The 9,148-nt window shown below is 35.9% G+C and overlaps 1 non-coding gene across 1 annotated transcript; it reads right to left on the bottom strand.

The window, feature by feature from the left end:
* Nucleotides 1-382: 382 nt before the first annotated feature.
* LOC145071568 (small nucleolar RNA R71) lies at nucleotides 383-489 on the bottom strand. The gene has a single exon (XR_013690574.1). It is a non-coding gene; the product is annotated as a small nucleolar RNA R71 (small nucleolar RNA).
* Between the last annotated feature and the right edge of the window lie 8,659 nt (nucleotides 490-9,148).

Here is a 9,148-nt window from a genome sequence, read left to right as displayed (position 1 = left end):
AAGAGAGGTTGAAGAGATGGCATGCATTACGAGAACGATGATTGGAGGCTATAAGAAGAGGATACATGAAGAACATGTACTAGGTCTAGTTCTACCTAAGATACCAGCCGAGAGAAGTTTTGAGCTCAAGGGACACATTCTATCAATGCTCAAGGATATACCTTTCGCTGGGAAAGAGTATGAAGATGCTTTCAAGCATATTGCAAACTACTTTCATGTCCCTAATGTTCCATGAGAATCTATGTTACTAAGGATGCTTTCGGTCACATTTACCGATGAAGCAAAGGATTAGCTGAAGTCTCTTGCACCCGGATCTATTACCACATGGGCTACTCTTTGTGATGCTTTCATAGAGAAATTTAGTTCACCTTCGAAGATTTCAAAGATTAAAAAGAAGATTGCTAACTTTCAACAAGGGGTGGCAGAGTCCTTATATGAAGCTTGGGAATGATAAAAGGGATTTATTAGAAGTTGCACTCAACATGATTTGAATGTTCAACAAGAAGTTTCCATCTTCTATGATGGATTGAATGTAACTACTATACAACTTCTTGACTCATAAGGGCCTATGACGAAGAAGGAGCCGACAACTATAAAAGAATTAATTGAAGAATTTTCAAATCACTCACGAGAGTACCACAATCCATTAGATAATGTTACAAGAGGAAAAGGAGATGGTGGGAACGAGAACTTGGCTGCAATCATAGCTGAATTAGATTTTATGGATATGCGAATGACAAAATTAGATCAATCCATTCATGCGATAAGAGTTGGTTGTGACAATTATAGTCATCCACATTTGACCAAGAATTGTGATTTTGGATGAAAATAGGAACAAGAAGGCGCAAGTGTTCTACTCATGTGGTGATAAATATGATGAAGATTGGAGGAAGCCCAAGAAGGAGTGGTTGCCATACGAATAGTACAAGAAACAAAAGGATTAGATTTATGGAAACATCTAAAAATAGGCATAATACTACTGACGTCGATCTGAGAAACCATCAAGCTTCCATCAAAAACATAGAAACTCAACTTGGGCAATTGACCACACTTGTTAATGAAAGGTTACCACCCAAAAATCAAGACCCAAAGTCACAACCTCATGTCATGGCGATCTACACCGAAGAAGAGGTTCATTCTGAGCCAATAATGACCGATGAAGTAGCTATAAGTCAATCTAAGTCATGTGCGGAAGAAGAAAATCCTGGAGCCAAAAGATCATATAGTGGATTGCTCTCTAATGCTTCACCAAGTCGTGGTCTCGAGTTGAAGAACTTTTTTCTCTTCTCAATTCATTTCAGCCACCTTTTCCATTCTTATCTCGAGCAATCAAACATTCTCTCGAGCCCGGACAAAGGAAATTTATGGAACAAGTGACCTCACTCTGGATCAACCCCCCATTCCTTAAATCAATGGCAAAACTTCCAAAATTTGCAAAAGATGTAATGAGTAATAGAAAGGAGTTAGAAAAGGCCTAAACTATGGTTCTTAATGAGTTTTGTTCAGATGCGATTATCAAGGGATTACCAATCAAGATGGGATATCCATGAAAAACTCATATTTCTTTGTAAATTTGGCAATTTGATTTTTATTAATGCTTTATCCAATTCGGGGGCAAGCATTAATCTCAGGTCATACTCTTTCTATCAAAAGCTCGGATTACTAAGGCTCCAAGACACAAGGATTACCATTTGAATGGTTGATCACTCGACAACATACCCATAAGGAATCATTGAAGACTTACTAGTGAAAGCGGGAAAGTTTGTTTTTCCTATCGATTTTGTGGTTCTTAACATGAAGGAGGATCAAGAACTTCCAATTATTTTAGGAAGACCATTTTTGAGTATCACAAGAGCACTAGTTGAAATCCATGAATCAAGAATCACACTTCGTGTGGAAGACGATTATATTACCTTTGAGATGGGTCCTAAATTGAAACATGAAGAACCAAGAGGCGAAGTGTCGAAGATAGATGCGATGGAAGAGGATCTTGATGAGCTAGTTGCAATTGAGAAGATGATGGAAGAAGAGCTTAAGGTTTGGGAGGAGCCCAATGTTGAAAAAGTCAAAGATTTGAGGCCAAGAGCCTCGAATCCTATGAATTTTGAGATGCTTTCACTTACTACACCTAAGTTTCAAAAGGAAGAAGAAATGGATGAAATCAAAGAGGACTTGTATGAGGAAGTGTAAATAATAGAAGAAGATATGGGATGAGAATTGGAGGAGCCAACAATGGTCAACATGGAGGTAGATAAAGATGGATCTAAGGAAGATGATAAGAAGGTAAACAAGGAAAAGAAGTAAGGAAAAGGGGTGAAGCATAAGGGTGAGGAAAGTGCCAACAAGAAGAAGAAAGAGAATTTAAAGAAGGCTTACAAGAGAAGGGTTCAAGCTTACAAGCGAAAATGGAAGGAGCAAAGGAGCAAAGGGATATCCCACTCCCAACTTCAACAACGTAGAATGGGAAGGAGTCCAACTCACGACTCCTCAAAAAGAAGAACTTCTTGGGAGGTAACCCAATTTTTAGAGCTTGCATGTTATTTTCCGTTTTGATTTTATTTTCGTTTAGTTTTTATTTTAACCAATTCATCATGTGTTTCTCTAGTCTTCTTAATTTATTTTGTAGTTTAAAAAAAAGTGTACATGAAGTGATAAAGGAGCTTAATGGATGAAAAACGCGTGATCTTTTTGAAAATCACAATCAAAGACCATATTCTTAGATAAGTGTGGGGTTCCCACATTATGATGAAGAGAATAGGCATTTTGAAGAATTTTTACTAAAAACGAAGTTTGGGAATGGTCCTACACATTACGAAGAGTCGATTCCTTATTCCAATTTTTAAAGACAATCTGAGAAGGAACCACGACATGGACATCATCAACACATTATGGAAAAAGTTTTTATCGCGATTGCTTTTTACCGCACCACGATGTGGCATCCTTAGACCATGTCGTGGCAACATTATTTTGCTCGAGCATTACGATTTACAGATTTACACCAAGTCGTGGCGGTGCTTTCCCACAACCTGGTAGCGGTTCAACACATTTTTCAAGAATGGTTCTTTGATTTTATTCCGATCCGGCACATTTGCATTCACAAAAAGAGGTCCAATATTCTTGTTTCCAGCCATATTACGAGAAGTCCAAGCTTTCCACACACTTTCAGAATTCGATCTTGCCACTACTACCCAATTGGAGTCTATTCCAATTCTTCCTCTTTAATTTATATGTTCTTAATTGTTTTAGTACACAATGGGGATATTGCATCATTTAAGTGTGGGGTAGGGGGTTTAATAAAGGGAAACAAGAATTCTGATAAAAAAAAAATTGAAAAATGGCTAGGATTTTAAAAAAATTATTAGAAAGATTTGAAACAATAATCTAAAACTTAATCTAGTCAAAGAAAATTGTTGTCTTAAGATCTAGGTTACTAGTGTTGTGTGGGACGATCCAATGCAAGTTTCAATCTTTATTTCCGCCAATATATGTTATAGTGTATTTGTGGCCTCCCTGTCCGATTGAAATCATGTAACAAAAACACGAAATTGCTTAGTTTGAAGGCTGCAATATGTTTAGCATCGTGTACCATAATTGTATCCAGGAGAGCTTATGTAGTCATTACACCTTAGACTAATACCTCTAACCAATAAGGGTTGAAGTTAAGTTCCCTATCTAAAGCATATGTTTGATAAGATTTTTAGTTTTGAGTGAAAAAAATAGTGAGAAAAGAAAAATAGAAAATAGAAAAAAAAAGTTGCAAAGGATCAAGAAAAAGAGTCTACAAGCTATGAAGATCAAGAAATATCATGAAGAAAAACTCCAAATTATCAAAGACTCAAGAATAAGGCAAAGTTTGCCAAGTTATTTATTGTATTTTAATTTTGTAGGTTATTTTTCATATGTATGCTTGGGGGTTTAACCAAAAATACATTGAGGTTAAGAAAGTTTTAAGGGGATGGATTCGGAGGGATGAATAAAATGAGCGTTGTTCAAAAAAAGTGGGCAAGTGTTTATGAAGATTGTGAGTGTTTAGGATTGGGGAAGTTCTTAGGAAAAATTTAAACACAAATACATGCATTGCGGTCTTGGAGTAATGGAGAGGATCAAAATGGATTGTTTTGTGCGATGTTGGTAGTTAAAGTCTTGATATGATGATAATAAGATCAGTTTTTCTTGGGGGCAAGCAAAAGCCAAGTGTGGGGTATTTTGATATGAGCATAATTAACTACATATTTAATGCATATTTCTAATACTTTTAGCTACAGTTATGCTTAATATGGAAAAAAAGATAATTAGTATGTTTAAATTATGTTTTGTAGTGGCAAAGACTTGCTTGGGACAAAAAGGAAGCATACGAGATGCTAAAAGTAGAAAACATGAGCTAATACAAAAGAAGAAAAGAAAAGGTCTGAAGAGCATGTCGTGGTCACATAACCGCGATGTGGTGATTGGAAGAACCATGACCCATTTGCTGACGTGGCAGGCACATGATTAACACGAAAACCACATCGTGGTGACGGTCAAAAACAACGTGGTGGTCAGATTTTCTCAATTATAAATCCTGGATAATAGGTTGAAAGTGTGAGAATTTGGTTCTCTAAGGTTAAATGCGAATAATAAACCCTTAGAAACCTAGATAAAGTCGAAATTCAAGAAAGCTCAAGGATTGAGGAAGATTTAGATGATATTCAACCTTCATCTAGTTGGTTTGCTTATTAAACTTATGTCTAGCTTACTGTGCTTAGATTTAATGTGTTTTTCTACTACAAGGAGAGGCTAATCACCTTTTACTTCTGTTTGGTGAAGATGAGCTTGATTGTTATATGTTGATTTCGATATTAGATGAGTATTGTTGATTTTACTTGGTTTTTTATATATAAAGCCTAACATGTTTTAATTGCAGTTTATATTGCTTATAAATTGATCATATTAATTACATGAGTCTATCTTCTAATTGTTTATGATCATTAGATAATTAGAGCTAGGATTAATCACATCTTAGTTTAAGTAATTAAAGCTAGTAAGTTTATCTATTTTATAGAGCATAAATAGTATTAAGTTGTGCTTGGTTGCTTGAATTGATCATATGAGACTAACTGTAACATCCTGATGATAAAGTACTTCAAATTCCAACCCTTTAATTCATTTATATTGAATTTGGTCCCAAGGTTCAAGAATTGTAGGCAAAAAGGGACTTAATGGCATTTTGGTAATTTAAGGCTTCAGAGTACACCATGCGTACGTGGTGTATGCTGAGCATAGTAGAGCGTGCCCTAGTATGTTGGGCGTACATCATTCTACGTTGCACGTACTTCCTTCACCTTATCAGCCTCCACCCTTTCATTCGTGTTTAAAGCCCTATTTCTCATTGAGAAGCCATTTCTAGACTAAAAGTGTGTGTTTGTGTGCTTAGAAGAGGAAGGGAGGAAGCCAAGATCATCTTTGGAGAGTGAAGCACTTTGGATTTAGGATTTTCTCTTATTTGCAACCCTTCAAAGGTATAAAGCTTGCAAATTGATCTTTCAATCATGTTGATCTAGAAATGGTTGTTTTAGTGATACTTTTTGGTTACGAATATCTTATCTTGAGCATGACATGTTCTTGACGATTTTAGTTGTCCTTTCAGACCCTAGGAGGGTTCCTAAGTCATAAAAACGAAGTCCCAATGGTTAGTTTTGCTCCATGCATCTTGTAGAATGTCTTAAAGGATTAAGACCCTAATTTAAGCACTTAATGGGCATGTAAAGTTATAAGGCTGGAAACTTGATGACTTTAGAGTGTATTTGAGCATTCGATATGAAATATGGACATAAGTGCTTAAGCCATTAAGCACTTATTAAGTTTCAAAGGATGCAAGAGGACACCATGCGTACTCGGAGTATGCCTGCTTACAAGGTCAACCACCCCAATGGTGGTCAACTGCGAGGGTTTGGAGTACGCTCAACGTACCTCTGGAGTACGCCCCGCGTACTCGCACTGGGTTAGCCCGGATGAGTTGATTTGATTGGGTTGACTCCGCTGGGTTGACTTAGTTGACTTAGTGGGTTTCACCAATTGACTTTGACTTTGACCAAGTTTGACCTTGAGGGTATTTTAGGATTTTGATGGAAATTGGTCATTGGTGGGATTAGGTTCCGGTTATAGAATTGAGATTCGGGGTCGGGACCTCACCAGCTTCTGTTCAGTTGTGAGGTGAGTTTTCCTCATTGTACTTGCAGGTCGAACGCATCAAGGCCGGCCCTTTGGATTCGATATCCTGTTATGCACGCTATTGTATTGTAGTGATCTATTAGATTGGTACCCTGATATATAGGATGTTGCTATGCATAGTGATCAGTGGATCTGTACGTTGTCTTTTGGTTGACAATATGTTTTTTTGTTATGTATATGTGCACATATTTTGTTGATGGTTGAGTCTTTACTGCTCTATTTGTGAGCCAACTGACCGGGGGCATTCCAACCCGATGGTTGAGTACGCCCAAGGGTATTCCATCCCGAGGATGACAGGACCCATTGTATATTGGAATTCCAACCCGATGGTTGATGGGACTGGGGTATTCCAACCCAATGGTTGACTCAACCCACAGTGTATTGACATTTCAACCCGATGCTTGAGGGGTCTGGGGTACTCCAACCTGATGGTTGAGCGAACCCGATATGCTATTATTGTATATGTTATTTGTTTGCGTGTTGGTACTTTGGGGGATCTCACTAAGCGTTGAGTTATAGTTTTGGGTTATGTTTCAGGTACTTGGGATAATCGTGGGAAGGCGAATGTGTAACCATACGCATTCTTATGTTTGGACTTATGATTTTGGGAGACTTTGATATTGAATATGTTTTGAAAACTATGTTTGTAACAATTTGTGGAAATAGTTGGTTTTAAAAAGTTTACATTTATCATGATGTTTATGAGTGTTACAATAACTCATATCATTTATAGTCTAATTGTTCTATTATCAATTTGGTGTTTAACTTGTGCATGGTCATTGCTTTTTCATTCATAAATTGGTAGTCCTAGATATTTGATCATAATAACTAGATAATTGATAATCAATATAATCTATCTGTAAGAAATCAACCAAAGGAGAAAGTGAAATCGGATCTAGACATAAGTATTCTTTTAATTCTTGAAGTTACTTTGTTTTTGTTGCTTGCTTGTTTGCTAGTTGATATTAAGTTTATTTGATCTTGAAAAATCAGAATAAACCCCCCAATCCTAGTTTGTTTAATACTCTAATTAGAAGTAGTTAATTTAATTAATTGAATTCCGTTCTCTGTGATCGGCACCCGACTTACCTGAGCTATACTATAAACTGACTAGGTACACTACATATAGGTGCATAGATAGTAAGAGTTTGTTAGGTTATAAATTTAAAAATAAATAGGTACTTTTTCCTGCGTTATTACATAAAAAATTATGTATTGCTTATCAAAATAAGGTTGATGGACAAAGTTACAATGAATTTGTCATAATCGATTCTCAGATCTAACTAATGCCCCACAAGATACTTTGCTGTGATGATCCATGATTATAGCCTGAGGTATAACTAAAATCTAATTGGCTTTTTAAGAAGAGTGAAGTGTCTCATTTAACACTTGTTTATTTTAGCCTTAATTTGTTGGCGTCATATCGTGTATCTTACTTTTCATTCTTATCTTTAGTTGTATTTAATATATATTATCATATATATGTATTTGAGTTAGTTTAGCTTATTATGTTTTCATATAGTCATATCGTTGCTTTGCTTTTCTTGTTTCGTTTCTGTTGTGCTTAATCAATATATATATATATATATATATATATATATATATATATATATATATATATATCATCCTATATATAATTAAGTTGGTATAGTTTGTGTTGGTAGGATATTCGGGCATATTAGCAACTAGGTACAATGTTATCAAAAAGTTTGACCAGGGTGATGATTAGGTATACTACTTTCCTAATGAGCATAATGACTATGTACAAAATTAAATGATGACGTTGATCAACTTAACGATTAGGTATGATGTTGTGTTTGAAAGTTTGTGAGGATAATGACTAGGTACGATATTATCCTATAAAGTTGATCATCATAACGACTAGGTATGATGTTGTATTTGAAAGCTGGATAGGATAACCAGTAGGTATGATATTATCATGTAAAGTTGATTAGCATAACGACTAGGTACGAAGTTATGTTTTGGTTAGGATAAGGACTAGGTACGATATTATCCTATGAAGTTGGGTAGGGTATATACTAGGTATAATATTATCCTAACATTTTAGGCATAGTTATATCACTAGTACTATACAATTAGTAATATCTATAAAAACAATGAGTATTATAACATATATTCCCCTCGTAAAGCATTTGAAAAGTCGTCAGCCATGAACTCACCCTTGAAGTGTGATTTTTTCTCCGATAGATTTCCCCTGTCTACTTGAGACTTTCTTGTCTCAAAAGTGGGAAAACTTTCTCAAAAAATCGAGAGGAAGTGAAGAAGGAAGGTGTGCGAAACGGTTGTGCTTCGTTGGGATTTTATAGGGAAATTGTTCAATAGGGGCGTCATGCCTTGCTGACGTGGCCCCAATGGTTGTGTAACACGTGTCTTGGTTTCCCCGATCCACGATGCTCCCTTCTAGAAACCTTGTGTGTCGCGCGCCGCGCGCCCATGCGCATGCTGGAAATACTGATTTTTATAAATTGCATAACTTCTTCATACGAGCTCCGTTTTTTACGTTATTTATATCCACGCGTAGCTGTCTACGCATACTACAACTTTCCTTTAGGTAGAGTTTGCTAATTTTGACTTTATTTTAGCACTTATTTTTATAGGTTTTACATGATTTTACGGAAATCATATCTCTCTCATATGGAGTCCATTTGTTGGCATTCTTTGTTTCGTCAGTTTTATGTCGAGGAGTACTTCGATTCTCCTTTTGGTGACTTTAGCCAAAAGTCAGCTGTTCTCTTCGTAACTTTTTGATGTTATAACTTTTTGTGTGTGATAGATTTTTATATTTTGTACAAATAATAACTAATTCACGAGGAATAAGATTTTTACGAAATTTTTATTTTTGTGATTCGAATGACGTGTACTTTCAGAATTTGTAATTATCTACATATGCTGACACGACCTTATACGCACCTTATTT

Source organism: Lactuca serriola, chromosome 8 (genome assembly GCF_051521515.1).
Source record: "Lactuca serriola cultivar US96UC23 chromosome 8, Lser_US96UC23_V15, whole genome shotgun sequence".
Classification (NCBI taxonomy): Eukaryota; Viridiplantae; Streptophyta; class Magnoliopsida; order Asterales; family Asteraceae; genus Lactuca; species Lactuca serriola.
The sequence above is the reverse complement of the archived record's forward strand: the minus strand, read 5'-3'. Positions and strand labels throughout refer to the sequence as shown.